The sequence below is a fragment of the Polypterus senegalus genome, chromosome 8 (genome assembly GCF_016835505.1).
Source record: "Polypterus senegalus isolate Bchr_013 chromosome 8, ASM1683550v1, whole genome shotgun sequence".
NCBI classification, from domain to species: domain Eukaryota; kingdom Metazoa; phylum Chordata; class Cladistia; order Polypteriformes; family Polypteridae; genus Polypterus; species Polypterus senegalus.
In genome coordinates, this window is record NC_053161.1 from 143,187,363 (window position 1) to 143,204,843 (window position 17,481).

General features: G+C 40.6%; 1 protein-coding gene across 1 annotated transcript in view; it reads right to left on the reverse strand.

Moving 5' to 3' along the window:
- si:dkey-97m3.1 (fatty acyl-CoA reductase 1) overlaps positions 1-14,894 on the reverse strand; it is a 295,625-nt gene extending 280,731 nt beyond the window's left edge. Inside the window, exon 1 of the mRNA XM_039761871.1 lies at positions 14,677-14,894. The gene's annotated coding sequence lies outside the window, so the exon portion shown is untranslated. The remainder of the gene's footprint in view (positions 1-14,676) is intronic.
- Between the last annotated feature and the right edge of the window lie 2,587 nt (positions 14,895-17,481).

The following is a 17,481-nucleotide window of genomic DNA, read 5'->3' on the forward strand; positions in this document are numbered from 1 at the left end:
CTAATACGGTGGAGCAATAACTGCTAAAAACTCATTATTTTAACATGGCTTTCTTGTAGCTTCATTTTAGTTTAACCCTGATATTCTGTATATGCAATTAATTATCATTATCATTCTTGGTGGCTCTGAAATCCATACTAACCCATACTTTCTCTGCTGTTCTTGTTCTGGTTGTCTGTGGTGGCGATCAAAGTACCATGCTGTCGCTACATTGATGGATTAAAGGCCAGAGGTCCACATGACCATCAACATCATCATCAAGTTCTTCCATGTGAAGCCTGAAAATCATGAGGACTGTTAGAGAATCGAATGCCTAGAGGGGGCTGGGCAGTCTTGTGGCCTGGTACCCCTGCAGATTTTAGTTTTTTCCTCCAGTTGTCTGGAGTTTTTTTTGTTTTTTCTGTCCTCTCTTGCCAAGGGACCTTACATTAATTCAATGTTAATTAGTGTTGCCTAATTTTATTTTTAGATTTTCTTTCTCTTTTCCTTCATCCAGTATGAAATGTGAATTTACCCTTGGGATTAATAAAGTATCCATCTACCTATCTATCTAAAGCACTTTGAAACACATATTTTGTAAGAAAATGTGCTATACTGTATAAATAAATGTTGTTTAAATCAATGATTGGTCCTATGAGGTCAGTTGAAAAAACAGAATGACTGGAAATGCCCTCGATCTGCTCAGGATGGATATCACTGACCATATGACACTGGGATAGTAAAGGTTTTAGACCCTTGGTTTAAGAGTGGCATTTCTGTTTGGTGATATCTGCTACTGTTTTGGCTCTGGGTGATTCAAAATTGAGTGACTGTGAATATGGGCGAGTATAGGGTGGGCCAGATCTAATTATGCAATTTTCATTACGCTATAATTAAGTTTATTACATAGAAAATCATCCAAAAAATCCTGGACTATCGAGAAGTGTGCGAACTGGCGACATAACGAATCGTCTTTGCGCCAAACTGGAATCGTCCCCGCATAAATTAAAGTCATCCAGACGATCTGGATCTGCATAATTAGATCTGGACCACCCTGTACATACGTGAGCTCTGCCCAGACACCTTGTTCTGCTGGGGTAGGCTCTGGTGACCCCAAATTTCATTCAGCGTTTGCAAGTGCCTAACTGATGCTAACAAGGTAATCTTAAATTCAATGTATTGGTATAAAGTTTATGGACAGATATTGTTAGGCTCCGTTTATGTTATTCATTTTCATACTATTACAGTATGTTTGCCTGTCTGTTTAAATAAATTGATGTCTTTAAGTATATTCATTATGGACTTAGTTATTTGTAAAGTTTACATTTACCCTTAAAACTGTTACAAATCTCCAAGTTTACACTCAATGAAAAGCACTACAGTATATAAAAATAGGTGGAAACTGAACCTTCCACTTCAACTGAAGCTGTACACTATAATAAACACCTTGCTCCATCCATTACTAGCCCCGCTTAATACAGGGCAGAGTCACACATGCTGGCACCTATCGTAGCAGCAACAGCTCAAAGACAGAAAGCATTCTTGTATAAGATGGTACTTCTATGCAAGGCACACTCACGTAAAGGATCAACATGAAATAACTAATTAAACTAAACTTCTCAACTTTGAGATGGGGAGAAAAAAAATGGATTAACTGGAGTCAAACGTACAGAGGCCATGCATTTGAACCCGTTCCATTGGAGCCATAAAACACTAGGGATAAATACATGCCACTCACTTACTAAAACAATGTTGTTAAACTAGACCACAAGATTAAATGCAAGCATAAAATAGTAATAACAACAAAAATAATAATAATAATAATAAATTTGCTTTGCTGTGTAACAGCAGAAATATCTTCAATCATCATATTTCAATGTGTTACTCTTATTTAGCCTTATGACACTTAAAATAAGACTAATAATCCATTATATATTCTATAAAAACAAACACCAAAGTCTCATATCAACACACTGAACAGCGTGGAAAAAGAAGCAGAGCCAATCAGTGACTGAAGGTCATCCAAAAATGAAGCTTTCCATGACTCTTGAATTAACCTTCCTTTGTGAGGCTCAAATCTTAATTCAGCTGATGAATTGTCCATGTAGGTGCACGTTAGGGCAGCAGATAATGCTATTTCTTCACAGACTCCGCATCCAAGGCTTGGGTCCTGCACCCAGTCATTGTGAATAGTAAATTAAATATGAGCATTGCTTTTTGCTCTGGCATTTTTCAAGGCACTATATAAAATATACAATGAGCACTGCATTAGGAAATACCTTTTAACAGAGCTCACTATTTGATACAAGCATAAAGCATACAAGCATGACAAAAAGTATAGCTGTTCTTCTGCAAATTCTACACAAGTATTAGACGTCAGCAAATGGGATCCTGCCTGTGAAGTAATTTTAAAACCCATAAAACTTAATGTAGTGACATTTGTATTTATGCCCACCTGATTCATTTTTGTGTTGATGTTGCACAACAAATACGATTTTTTCTTAGCTGAAAAACTACACGACGGCATTTATGAAGATAATTCAGGCTATAATTAAAGCAATATTTCAAAGGAACAAGTGCAGGATATTGATTTGTTTTTAAGCTGTGAATGGAAAGCTGGCATTTTAAGGAACACAAATTTGCAATTGATTCTTTGTTGGAATTAAAAAAAAAAAATGCGGCTTTTACATATAAATGAGGAACATCCCCAGGAGAAATTGTAGTCAAATCTATGGTTGCTCAGTCAAGTGGGAGGCTCTTACAGCATTTCTAGTGGCTCAAATTCAAACTCGCAATCAGCGGAGCTCAAGAAGGTCAGAGGTGCTCAGTCACTGTCTAGACAACAAAAACACACCATGTAGCTCGACAGCACTTTAAATCTGATCGCAGCCAACAAAACTAAGGCCAAATGCCCCCTTAACAATATTTTGGGATTCTGGTTATGATGTTTATTTATTCTTTACTACTTGTAAAATGCCTTAAAGCTCATTCACAGTCACTTGGGGGTAACAGTAGATTTAAATTTATTTTAAATGATCCAAAGTGTGTGCAATATACAGTATCTCTGCAATTATCAAGAAGGTTTACAAGTACCTTGACCTACGTCTGAATATAATACAATTTTACAATACAATTTATTTTTGTATATCCCAAAAATCACAAAAGAAGTTCCGCAATGGGCTTTAACAGGCCCTGCCTTTTGACAGCCCCCCAGCCTTGACTCTCTAAGAAGACAAGGAAAAACTGTGAATGTCTCTGCCTGTGCTTGCCAGCTCTGAAAGCTGCACAATGTAGTCCTTCCTGGCTGTAGTACATCTTGATATCAGCTCAGGACCACAAAGAGCTACAGAAGGTCGATGCAAAGGGATCTTAGTACCCGAGCTCTGACCTCCCCATGCTTTTTGATACTCTTAGACCAGGCATGCACTGTGTGATTCTTAGAAACTGTGGTCAAGCGACTACTCACACTGCATGATAGAGCTGCGAGTTGTGCATGTGCTCAAACTGTATGAGCACGTGAAGTTCGACTGACAAGCCATGGCCCTGATGAACCATTTTATCCAATAACATTTTGCATTAAAGCATTACCCATTCAGAAAACCAATATGGCCACAGGCTTGCTTAAAATGTCAACAAAGAAAAGAGACGCATTGCTGACTCTTGCTGTATTGTGCTCTGAAACCACAAAGAAAAGAAAAAGGTGTAACTGTACATGCAAATGGTTGGGAAGGTGCAGACAATACGTACCTTCAATTTTCTCAGACTGTAATTAATGTAATTTACCAAAATGTGTGTTTATTTTGGGTTCATCCAGTAAATGTTATCAAAGATACTCTTGTCATTGGCCATTTAGTTTGTATGACTGCTTCTGAATGATAGCAAAAATGTGAAAATGGACATAGCAATGGCAATACCATATGCACAATGTCCAGCCACGATACTACAACATATTGAAATATAATACCAGTCATTTCTCATTGCTGTTATAATTATTCTCTTCAAAGGCAAATTCAATCCCATGCATCTCAAGGGCAGTAGCTATCTCCAGCCAGTCCTCCTTTTCCTGCCAGTCATTGTATGACGAAGACGACACATCATACAGACATGAGCTCAGTTGACCTGGCCTCCATGCTTTCCATTCACACAATGCAATCACTACACAATGAATTTTGATGGTGACAGTTCTTGAGATTGCTCACACTACAAGACACCCAAAAGAAATTTCTGATATAACAGAAATTATTCCAATTGTGAAACAGCCCAATCATTAGAGGTAATCAGGCAATGTAACCCTATTACATTGGATGTGAAAAGTTACATTGGATGTGAAAATTTAGGCTGATTAATAAATAAATAAATACGGGACTACTCATCGGGCGTAAAATCCCCGAAGTACAACTGTCTTTAATTGTTAACTACACTAATCGAGTAATCTTGAATTGTAAAACAAGCTGTCCCAGTCAAGCTGCAGAACCTGAGTTTCCGATTTGCTGAAAAAGTCCCCAAGGCATGCGGCAGAAACTGGCAGGTCCACATTCTTGTATTGAGAAATGATGAAGAGTCTACTTCTGGATTAAATGAATGCTTTGACTGCCAATATGCAGGCTCATGTTACCGATTTAACAATGGAAATTGCCAGTATTAAGCGTACCAATCCCAGATTTAAAAAGAGATACACTCACTGCACTCCAGTGTTTCCCAACAGTTTCCCGACAGTGAAATTGGAGCCTCACACATTAAACCTTCACTATTTGAATGGAAGATGGTAGACAATGAGGCTAGGAGCAGGAAAAAAATTCCTGAAGGCTCAGAGAAGTACTTTACTTTCCTAAGCGTGGCTACGATGTCCTGTTCTGTACATCTGGGTGCCATGATGGTGGTGCTGATTGAAATGCTGTTGCTGTGCTACGGTCTGCCTGCTTCTTTTAGTTCTATTTTTATCTAATGTTTGCCATAACTATGGCTAATCTCCGTTTCCCTTCAAATGTTTGCGGTCTTAATTCCTCAGCTTGCCATTCATACAACAGTATCTCCATCGTCTGCACTGCTCACTGGACTGATGGTGCCTTTTTACAGGAAACACACTTAAAGGCTGCTGAGGCCTCCGAAAATAGAAGATATGAGTTGCTGTCTCTCCATTAGCTCCTATAAAGAGGAGTTTATTCTTATTAAGAGACATTTGCAGGAATATTTAATTGCTTCCGACAAGATGGATTGCTTCTGTTATTTATGTGCAGAGCTTTGTAGGACCGATGGTCTTGTTCATATGCATTTCCACACTCATTCCATATCACAGCTCTTTCTTAGCTAATATAGATAACCAATTGTTTAACTTTCAGGGCTTTGGCCTATGTATACAGAGTGTGGTGTGAATGCAGTTACGGAGTATTGATAAGAATCTCCCACCACACAGCATTCCTCAATCAGTTGGTTTACTTCTAAGTTCTGTAAAGATCTCAGTTTAGTTAACGTATTGGTTTCCGACTTCTGAATCAGTCATCTAGGACAAAACCTTTCTTCTCTTCACACCACAAATCCCAGGCTCAAACAGAATATATTTATTCCCCCAAACACTGGTATCTGTCATTCTAGGGCCTTCCATACACCCTCTCTTTGACATAAGGGTACAGCTCATATAATCTGTCATTGTCGCTTAAAAATGTGTGCCAATAGATGGAGATGTGATACATTGTTGTAAAATAATAAGCAATTTAGTGATTCCAACAACAATCACACCAGGAATGCCTCAATGGGCTTTAATAGGCCCTGCTTTGACAGGTTCCCAGCCTTGACTCCCTAAGACGACAAGAAAAAGCTTCCCAAAAAATGAAAGAAAACTTGGGAACAGCAATTCCTAAGATTATTTATAAATGTATAATTTATAAGTGAGACAAGATAAATTTTTGTGAAGATCAATAAAGGCTCTCTAGAGGATTCACTGATTTTCTGGGATGTTAAGAAGGGCTACGCCCAAGTTTTTATTGTATCACATACCATTTGCCATAAAAGTAAAAAATTACCAGAAGTCGAGGCTTTGTTCTCTGTGCTGGAAAATGCATTATGACCCCTATGTAGTGGACACAAACCACGAAAATATATATTTTTTTAAATATTAGAATATTACAAAAGGTTAGGCAAGAACAGGCCATTCAGCCAAACATGCCAAACTTATTCACGTACAAACTCCAAAATAAATAAAGTCGAGATCTGACAACCCCTACTACTTGGTAATTCTCTGTGTGAAGAAAAATTTTGTAGCATTTGTGCAGTAACAGCAGGGATCCACTGTAATAATTTCTTTCAAAATTGAAACTCTTCAATCATGTCACCACCCATTTGCTTAAACTGAAAAGGTTCAAATCCGTGAATCTGTCTTCATAGCATAACCTCACAATGTTGGACGGTATGACTTTTTTGCAATAAGTAGACCAAAATCATACATAGTACTCCAGGAAAGGCCTCACTATGGCATTATGTAACCTCCTTTGACTTGTATCCACAGATTGTGCTACGCACCTTATCTTCCCGTTATCCTTCTTTATTGCTTATGTACACTGCCTAGAAGTTAAAAGTGATGAACATTAGAACAGTTTTGACGAGAACGGATCTTCCTGTCTATCACACTATTTAGTAGTTTATTCCAATTGTCTGTGGTTCTTTCTGTAAAAGGGGAGCAATTTATCTACTACGACTCATAGATTCTCCTCATAAGGCATACTTTTAAGCTTCAGATCTCACACTGTGTATTCAGATCTAACATTATTACTACCCTCATATATCACTTTACATTTACTTATGGTAAATTAATTTAATTTTCCACACATCAGCCCAAGCCTGTAATCTGTTCAGGTTTCGCTGTAATGATTTAGCTGATTCAGCCAATCCACTCAGTTAGGTATCATCTGCAAACCTTGCCATCTTGATACTACATTTATATTCCTATTCAGAACTTCTGTCTTCCTCTTCATCTTTTCCCACATCTATGTGGAGTTGCTGTGGTCGACTCTCCATATACATTCTCCATATAGCTCGGCCCTATACCTCCTCCCCAGTCAGGCCCTTTTCCCTATTCATATTAAAAACTGAAGCAGCCGCAAAACTAATCCCTGAGGGACGCCACTTCTTTAATCACCAGAGCTCTCTCATCCCTGTTTTTAAGCCAGGTTTGTACTCACCTACACACCGCACCTTGAATTGCAACTACTATGAGTAGGGATGGACCTTATCAAAAAGATTCTAAAAATCAAGAAATATAATATTATATGCACCTCTAATATGGTATGCTGTTGTTGCTTTCTTATAGAATTCCAGTATATTAGAGACACATGACCTTTCCCATGCAGACTGTTTGCTCAGACACCTGTTCTTGACATGTGCTGCTCAAGCAGAATGACTGTGATGCATGTCACATTTGGTGGCCTATAGTTACTTGGATCAACACAATACCTTTGATATAAAAGGTTTAATATGTGCTATCTTCCATTCCTAAACAAATTCCTGTGTGCAATGATTTTTGAAAACTATGCATACATCGTATGAGCCTGAGAGGCTCACATGAATCCTTTAAGATGATGTTGGGTTTCCATTATCTTAAAATAATCTGTGGCCATGGAGAAGAGAGTGCTCATGTTGAACAGGTGTGGTGAATATGCTGAATGTTTGACCACTTCCTGGTAATAAGCTAAGCTCTGACTGTGGATAGAAAACATGGGCAGGATATATGTAAACTAGGTAACCACTTTATTGGGGTCACTTGCCCATCCCATGAAAATAATTCATTGGTGACCGAATGGTGCAAAACATGGGTGAGTTTTTAATTATAATGTAAACAGTCCATTTTCAGGACTTTATTTTTAATAAACTTAGTTTCAAAAAGGGTGGCACGGTGGCGCAGTGGTAGTGCTGCTGCCTCACAGTTAGGAGACCTGGGTTTGCTTCCCGGGTCCTCCCTGCGTGGAGTTTGCATGTTCTCCCCGTGTCTGCGTTGGTTTCCTCCGGGCACTCCAGTTTCCTCCCACAGTCCAAAGACATGCCAGTTAGGTGCATTGGCGATTCTAAATTGGCCCTAGTGTGTGCTTGGTGTGTGGGTGTGTTTGTGTGTGTCCTGTGGTGGGTTGGCACCCTGCCCAGGATTGGTTCCTGCCTTGTGCCCTGTGTTGGCCGGGATTGGCTCCAGCAGACCCCCGTGACCCTGTGTTTGGATTCAACGGGTTGGAAAATGGATGGATGGATAGTTTCAAAAAATAAAAGCATAATACAAACTGCCTGTTTTGTCACAGCTATCAATGTACTCAACATTTCCTTTTCAGTTACGCTGTGTGTGTGTGTTTTTATCAGGTCAATGGAGCGGTAGTTCCAACACAAACACACACCCACTATTTAGAAGCTTTTCCTATCAAAAGCACACAAAATTACAATTCAGTCTTAGTCCACAGAAAAAGTACATACTCACACTTCATTTCTGGTCTATTTTCTTTATTGTTTCCAGCAACAAGTTTTTAAAATGAAAAGCTCAAGTTTTGCTTGCTAATTTTGTTCTTGCACAACAACTGAAAGTGACTATAAGCCAATCTGACACAGTTTATGTCACTGCTAGTGCCCCTTTCTAAATCATGTCTTAGGAGCTGTCTGCCCAGTGCTGTGATGGACGACCTGGCACCCCAGCTGGGATGGACAATGCTCACTTGTCTGGCAATGAGGCCATTATAAAGGAAGGTTAGCGAGGGAGTGGCAATATTCTCTTTCTGAGGCAGGACAGAGACACAAAAGGATGCTGCAGCAGCAACAACATTGAGGTTGGCATCCCAACAGCCACAGAGGGACACACTGGTTAGGCTTGGGAGGCTGGATAAACAGAACAGTAGGTAACTGCCTGTTATGGGCAGAGTGACCCCCTTACATGGGGCAGTAGTGTCCCATCTGGTGAGCTCCAGTATGGGTGCCTGCCTGGCAGCATGGGAGTTGTAGTCCCATGGGGCTGTCCTTTTGGGTTCTATGGGGGTCGCCACGGGGAGCTTTCGTATATATCGACTGTACAAGGGTCATTGTGGTCCTGCCTGACCCAGAAGTGCTTCGTGAAGACATCGGCTTGAGCTCCAGAAGTATCCCCAAGCAAGGAATAAATAGAGAGCCCTGCACTTGGCTGAGAGAGAAGACAGGCAATTGGAAGGGCTGGAGAAGAACAGAAGCAATAAGAAGAGGAGAGAAGGAACTGCTGTGCTGGGTTGTTCTGTGGGCGCTGTTCACTGGAAGAAGCCTATAACAAATATGCTTTGTTATTAAATAAAAAAGCCCTGGAATTGAACCCAGGACTGGGTCTGTAGTAGATGTGTCTGAGGTTTGGGGTGCGGTTATGCCCCCTACAGGCCACAGTGCCTCTTGACTGCATTGGCTCTGCACAGATACTCTGATGCTACAGTGAGCACAGTCAGCGCTGATCTACTGGCTCAAGTTATGGCCGGGCACTGGGGATTTTTTATGATTCTTCCTTTTGTAACACTTCCCTCAGAATATTTGGGGTGAACCCTTCTACATTTCTTTCCCAGAATGATCACATCATACATGGACACAATACACTTCACAGTTGATGGGTAGACACCAATGGACTATGAGGTGAGCAATTCAGAATTAAAATAAGTAAAGGTTTAACTAGCAACATCCACCAAACACACCAGAAGGTGAATATCATGCACCTCTGTTTGGATTCCAACACAAGATATCATCGTGGGTATACGAACAATAGGCCAAAACCCAAAAACCATTGGCCAGCAGTGAACAGGTGCATGGAAATAGACTGCCGAAGAAAGGCAAACCTATCTTCTGCAAGAAATAGCTAAGTTACAAATACTGAACTACTATGATGGCTACACGTTAGAATAAATAATTTTTACTTCCTTTATCACCAATGGGTATGACCGCTGATAACCCAACAAATTCAAGAAAGTGTGGTTTTATATGCTGAGGAACACCAAGAGTGAATAGTGAAAAACAGGAAACAATGACTTTAGCGATTCAACCCCAGTTCCTCCTGATTTAAACTGATGGCAGAACCAGAATATAACAAAAACCCCAAAACTTTATGGGACCATCCTAGTGGGTGTTATCCATACAGGCTGGTGCAGTTAGTAGAATGAGGCAAGTTGCATTTTTGCAATGCAGACAGGGTCCCTTAATACAAGTAGGCCATTGATTGACTGATTGATTGATGGTAGTTAAAACATCCTTGAACAGAACCTTTCAAAAGATAAGGATCCATGCTCAGAATAAAGTGGGATTAGAAAATGGATGGCTGCTACAGAGCAAGGAATGTCCTACAACACTTCTAAAACCTGATAAAGAATTCATCTCAATGCAGTGTCCCTCTGCCAAAGTCAATATATCTCAATCAAGTCAAACGTCTGTAAGGTAAAATGACAGAAGCCATTTATATTAATATTAGAGAGCAGCTGAGGTTCAGATAAAACACTGGCGCTATTGGACAGGGCTTTACAGCGCTCTGGTGTTGGGATAAATAGAACTTCTGGCTGGAGTGAAGCATGTATTCTTCCCAAAATGTTTGTAAAACAATACTAACAGACACCATAAAGTGCCTCAGATGTAGATACTCTGAGGGGCACAAAGGCAACAGATCATCGAGGGCCACTGAACATTGTGATAGAAGGCTTTTAGCCCATTGCGTAGTAGCAAAGGGAGTCCTATGCTCTTTTTAGGGACCATGGTGTATTATAGGGGTTGCCAGACTCTTAAAAGATGGGCTGGGGTTCTGGGCTGCAGAAAGACCTAGGATCTGTGGAGAGATAGGAGTAGGATAGCTGCAGGTATTCGGAGGGCATCCCTGTCTAAAAGGAAATGGTGTCAGAAAAGAGCTCAGGCTGGAGAGAAAATCCCATCTCACTACAATGCTCAGTGAGCTTGGAGTCACCTGGGAGGTTAGACAAGGGTTCAGCTAGCGAGAGGAGCAGAAGCTAAGGGATCTGAGGAAAGATGTATGTAAAATGAAAACCCAGAAGATTTTGTGTTGTACTAAGGAGAGCAGTGGACCAGCCGCCACACCGAACAGACAGTGGAATACCAAGTAAAGGAAGGCCCAGAAAGACAGCAGCAGCTGTTGTCTCGTCTTTATGTTCTAGTCGCCTTACTCTCTTTTGGATTCCCCTGCTTTCATATTCCTTTTAATATACATATATAATTATTTTATCTGTCTACTGTACCACAACATGGGATAGAATATCCAAGCAGTGATCACATGCAACAGGACATCAGACAGAAACAGTTAAAGATAAATCGGATGCCACGCTGTCATTTAGTCCTGAACCAGATCGATTTTGCAGGGTCAATAAACCTAACAGGTTGGAGAAGCTGAACTCTACAATACAAACAGACAGAGAGGGAACATTTTTCCTTTACACAAAGCTCTGCATAAATAGATAGGCATAAAGGGGATAGATAGATAGATAGATAGATAGATAGATAGATAGATGTGAAAGGCAATATATGATAAGATAGATAGATATCTATCTATCTAATCTATCTTATCATATATTGCCTTTCACATCTAACTATCTTTCACTTCAAAAATAAGGCAAAACACGTAAAAGCATGGTCAAATATTTAATCTTAATAGAAAATCTAATGCAACAAAAGGCTGTATAATATCAATGAAGTTGTAAACTTGCCAAACGTTTAAAAAGTCAGCCAGTCAAGTTCCAGAACTGGTAATTATGCCTAAGGCAGTGACCGCCTTGGAGACAGATTCAACCGCCATTAGCCTTTTTGATTTTACACCGTTTTCCTGGTAGCATTCCAAAGCCTCTTCACTTAAGTTCAATTATGGTGTTGCGTGTTTTAACCTGGGAGGTGCTTGTTTCCATTATAGTCATAATGAACAAAGAGTCCACTGGTGGACCGTGCTTTCTGTGTAAATACTGGTTAATTGTACTGTTTCTGAAGGTGTTTGTCCTAAAAGGCATTATATAATATTGACCTTTCATTATGATTAGCAAAGGTTTAGTTCTGAAGTTTCCTCAGCAAAGCTCACATTCTTAGAGTTCACAGTTTATTTCCAAATATGACCGATTGGCTCTGTGTTGTTTTTTACAACAGGAAAACATAAAGTAACACTGCATTAAAAATTAAACGGTGAAATAAAAAATTCAAGAAATGCTAAGAGTTATACTCCTGGTGTACACTGCCCACACATCCAATCGGTTGGTCTTCTCAGGAAAGGTCTGCCATGCTGGATCCTATCCCAGCAAACTCAGGCTTCAAGGTAGTGCTGTACCCAGAAGGTTATGGTATAGCAGTGAGTTACAGAGTGGCACCCACAGCTAGGCTATTCAGAATTTAAAAAAACAAAATGTCCTCCCCAGATCTGTATGGCACTAAATAGTATAGAACGCACACCCGTGACAAAAAATAGCCATGTCCCCCTTTAGTATAAAATATGTAGTTCATGGTTATCACCACCCCAGACTGAAAGACTTAAGTAAATCAATCCATCTTCTTAACCTGCTTTATCTTGAGCAGAAGCTGGAGTCCAACCTAGCAAGCACAAGGTCGGAATAACCCTTGAACAGGATGCCAGCCCATCACAGGGTGGCTAAGTAAATATGCATTCTCTGTGCCGTACTTCAAAACCTGAGCTTGTGGGTTCAAATCCCACTACAGATACTGTGTGACCATAAGCAAGTCACTTCACCTGCCTGTGCTTCAACTGGAAAACAAAAGAAATGTAATCAACTGTATCTCAAATGTTACCCTGGATAAAGGTGTCAGCCAAATAATAAGGAATAATAATAATAATAATATAATTGATTTCAAAATATACAGGTTGAGGGAAAAATGTAAAAGTCATTAAAAGACATGCCAAATCTTGTTCCAATGCACCACCAGAATTAGTTTAACAATAATCTTGGCACTTGGTTGATTGCCGAATCCTAAATCTATGAGCCTGAATTTGATAAAGTAGATTCAAAAAATGAACATACGATGTGAACTGATGATAGGTATTTGCTTTAGGTGGCATAGCCAAGTGGTTAAATGGGAGCTTGTAAGTCTAAAGGCTGCTGGTTCAATCCCTGGCACTGGTCCACTGTGTGACCTTGAGCAAATCACTTAACCTGCCTGTGTTTCAGTTGTTACAAAATACTATTAGAAAAGCCCAGTTATGGTGTTTACTAAATAAATTTGATTAGAGAGCCTTGACAATAGTGTGTATCATGAAAGTCACCGTAACACTTAATTTATTTGTATATATTAAATGGTCTGATGCATTACTGTTGACATATTGACCACAGAGAATTAATAAAAGAACGTTTCAAGGGCAAGTAACTGTAAAGACATATTTACAACAGGATGAGCTGCATGACAAAACAGTTCAAATGTATCACTTTGATTACAGCTGTGATGAGATGCAACTGTCTGAATCCTCGTCTTTGTCGCGCTGGATAATTAAGAATGAAAGAGCAAAGCAGCGCCCGTCCCGTCTACCACGTGAGCAGGGAGCGCCCCCTAGTGCCCAGCGTCCTCCGCTGCCCCAAACCCGCTTTCCAATCACGGCTCGATCTTTTATTCTAGCTAGCTCAAAAAAAAAATCATAAAAGCATGGAGACGGCATATTGCGCGGTTCCGTTTGTTCGCCCCGCCCCAATGTCATCATTCTTCCATTCAAATAAAAAGATACACACACCCTCAAAAAAGAGGAAACAACTCTAATAGAAGCATCATCCAGTCACACTGAGGTTAACTCCTACTGTCCAAAGATACAGTACTGCTGCTGCTACCGGCCGTGTCCCAAAGTAACGGTGGGTTCACGACTTGTGGCGGTCCGGCGTCCCGTTCGGTTTTGGCAACCCCGCGATTCTTGACTATGAAAGGCGGGCTCTTATAAACTCATCTTTCCCTTTCACTTTTTACATTTCTCTTCGCAATGAGTGGCGCCGTATCTGATCGCTTCCGCACGTTGCCTCATGGCTTTTATTCGGAAACGCTCGGCTGATTTTTTTTCCCCCAAAGAGGAAAGAGATTGCGGCAACCCTCTCACCATTGGATCAGCCCACAAATTAGAAGACCTTCATAGCAAAGCACAAATGCACACACGCGGAGACATCCATCCAAAAACGTAACTATGAAGGAATCCGCCCAAGTGCAGACCATCGCATCCCGGGGCCGGCAGGGTGGGTAACCGCGCCTGACAGAAACGGATAGAACGTTCGCTCCGATTTTTAAACAGCCAGTGAACTCACATAGACACACTCATCAAAGAAATAAAACGCATCTAATCTGGAAGCTTCACTCTGTAATACATTCGGTACGGAGGAACGAACAAGCGCGGAAAGCAGACTGTGTAACTTTTGATCGAGAAGCCCCTCGCTTGCCTCAAGATCTGTCATATATTTAAGGGTGGTGGTGTATGAGAGATGGGGAGCTGGGGGTGTGTGTGGAGGGTGTATTTTCCAAATGACAGCCGACCGGCTTCCGATTGTCATCTCTCCAGTCGCCACTTCTGAAACATTGCAGCCAAAGATCAAGCCGCGTGTGTGCCTAACAGGGCAAGGGCACTCGGCGGACAGAGAAGCATCGAAAAACCGTTAAAAACACGCGCAAGCACATGCGATCGCATGCAACCCAGGCAAAAACCTCGTAGCACTTCGTCAACCCACAAAAAGATAAAAACAGGGAGAATACAAAGCTGCTTACCGTGACCATGGGTGTGACTGTGCCTGCTCCGCGGCCGGGGTTTCCCTCCCTGTGTTAGGATTTCGGAGAGCTGACGACAAGGCACAGAACTTAACAGGCAAGGGCTCGTCCGACTGCAGGCTGCCGCCTATCTAGTCATTGAATCTAGGTGTGTGCGTGAGGGTGCGTGCCTGCGAGACAGAGCGCGCGCGCACGTGTGTGTGTGTGTGTGTGTGTGTGTGTCAGGCCCACAAGCTACATTCCGTAAAGCGCTGACAGCCAACCCCGAGCAAGGAGGCAGGACCTTCTTAGAGAAGAGAGAGCGAACGAGGGAGAGACAAGCTGAGGCAGTAGAGCAAGAAAGTAAGAAAAGAGTTTTTGAATCCAACTTTATTAATCACTAATCAACAAATTGTTTACATTATCGTAAGTAAAACAAATAAAGGAAAACCAAATTCACCCAAAATGAAATCAAAATCTAATTTATATTTCAAATAAGAAAAATCAAGTAATTATCCTCAATTCTACATGTTGCCTCATCAACACACCATCTTTCCACAATAGAATTTATATTCTAAGTACACTCTGGTTTTCACAGTTCCCTGAAATATTCTTATCATGTCACGTTACCAGTTTGACTTGACTGTCTCTTTTTTAAAAGGCCAGCTCGGCCCGTTCAATGAGGAATCTCCCAATTTGACATTCCTCCTGATTATTCTTGTTTCCTGCAACACCATAAATACACAGTCATTAAAAGACAAGTTGATGAGTTAAGAACATTTAAAAGAGGTATACGTCCAGTACAGAAAAGAAAACAGTGGAAGACGGTCTCTCTCTCTCCCTCCCTCTATAGAAAAGGACGTTTGTCTGTACCTGAACGATCAATCAGTGAGACATAACAATTAACAGTGCGTGTCCACCATACTGTCAAGAGAAGCTGGCAGCATTGGTCTAGTTGTGTTTAGAGCATAGAGATCAACTCCAGCTGGGGAATTTAAGGAATAGCTAGAACAAATGGAAAGGTGTGTCCCTTCTAGATCTTACTATCAGTTTGCATTTATTTAATTCTAAATTTAATTTTTAAATAAAGCAAATTTACTAATATATGAAGACAATCAAGACAACGAATCAGCACTACTTTGGACACCAGGCCATTGAAAGTTATGACATCTGATAGCTATCATATGAAATACAAGTCAATACATTGTGCGTATCTCAACCATATGGAAGGAATACCAAAAGAAAGCCCATGAGAAACAGTGAGAGCGTGCAAACTATACAGCCAAAAAGAACGACTCGGCCGGAGTACAGTTGTGGGCTAAGTAAAAATCTAAATTATCTTCATAAAACTTACACAGTGTCTAATTCGGACTCCGGATACGGGAGCTTCTCGAACAACTAATCACTGCGCTGCTCAGTCGATCGAATTGACAAGAGTTTTCTGTTGCCAAAGAATGTTGCCCATTTATCCATCCACAATATCCAATTACAGGATTGCGAGGGCCGGCAGTTTTCATCACAACATCGGGTTCTTCTCTGACAAAAGCTTAAAGTATTTTTTTATGGAGGCACAGAACATCACCGTATGTAATTAATTAAAATGTTATCTCTTCAGCACAGGGGCCAGGACCAGTTCTACAGGGGCACTGGCCCCTGTTGGCCCCCGTCTAAAACCGCCTATGCTATTACAGCTGAAGTAAAATCTCTTATTGAAGACTTCCTCGCTGGCAGATATGAACTTGTGTCCAATGAAGGCTTTCCTGGTGTGACTGTGGTGCCGGCTGGTTTGGAAGCTGAGGATACTGAAGTTATAAATATGCACGCCATCTACAGCATAGGACGACTTCTTTAGACGTTGATGTGGGGAAAGAGTTCTACAGAAAATGTGTACTGGCACGAGATCGGGAAACAACCTGGAGGGATAGACTGGAGGGTTAGTGTCAGAGACACCGGGGCACACTTGACGGAACTTATATAGACCACAAATGAACAAAAGAACTGGCGATTTGCAATAGCGTGTGCTGCACGGCATTATTGCTGTTAAACAACCTGCTGGCTGAACACTATCAAAAGAGTTTATTAGGCCATCTGGAATTTTTTAACTCTCATTAATTGAATTATTTTGTAGCTTACACTGTTTATCTCCAAAAATGAACACCTAGACTACTGGAACATTAAAGAACATTAGAAAAGTTGTGATGAGCCATTCAGCCCACAAAGCTCATCCATCCTGTTTACCTGTATTATCCAATATAACATCAAGTTAAGATTTGAAGGTTTCTCCACCAAATTACTTTGTTGCTTATTCTATGTGACAAGTTCTCTGAGTAAAGACAATCTTTCTAACATTTGTGCAAAATCTGCCCTTAACAATTTTCCTACAGTATATTCCTCTTCAAGTTTGAGTTCTCTGTGTCACAATTTTTTGGTTGTTCAATTGTTGGTAGCATAGTTTGCATCTCTGTTGGGCATCAGCAGATTTTTCATCATGACATATTGAACAGTCATGACAGACTTTTTCACATTTGTAGATAAATTTTTCTGTGGTGAACACTTCTATGAACACACATTTTCTAATTCCATCATCCAAGCCCTGCTGGAACTCAACTAGACATCTATAATAGGAGCAAAAGAAATGTGACAAACAAGAACAGACCATTTAGTCCATCTGGCTTGTTTGTTTAACTCAATTGTCCCAGTAGCTCATCTAACCAATTTGCAAAAACAATGGCCAGACCTTTGCCTCATACAACATTCAAAGTGAAATCACATGTGCTAATTAGATGTGGAGGGGCTTATGTGCGATAAAAAATAAACCTTTTAGAA